We start from the raw sequence: 300 nt of genomic DNA, 5'->3' as shown, positions 1-300 counted from the left end.
TCAGGGGTTTTTGACCTAGTGTTTGTGTTTTCTTAAAGCACAGGAATAGGGGTGGACATTCAGTCTGTGGTATGGGGAGATTAAACATGAAACTTTCCAAAGGAATGCAACCTAATTGGTAACAGTTGTGTTAAAGAGGCAGCTGTGAATATTCGTTCCATTTTGCAACTGTTGGTTTTGAAATTATCTTTATGCACTTTAGGAGTCCATTTTCACAGGGACAGTTTCTTAACCAAGAATGGCTGTGGCTCTTGGAGTTCTCAGAGACCCAAGAGTAGCGTACAGTGTAGAACAGACAGG

Source organism: Mustela erminea, chromosome 5, assembly GCF_009829155.1.
Source record: "Mustela erminea isolate mMusErm1 chromosome 5, mMusErm1.Pri, whole genome shotgun sequence".
NCBI lineage: Eukaryota > Metazoa > Chordata > Mammalia > Carnivora > Mustelidae > Mustela > Mustela erminea.
The sequence above is the reverse complement of the archived record's forward strand: the minus strand, read 5'-3'. Positions refer to the sequence as shown.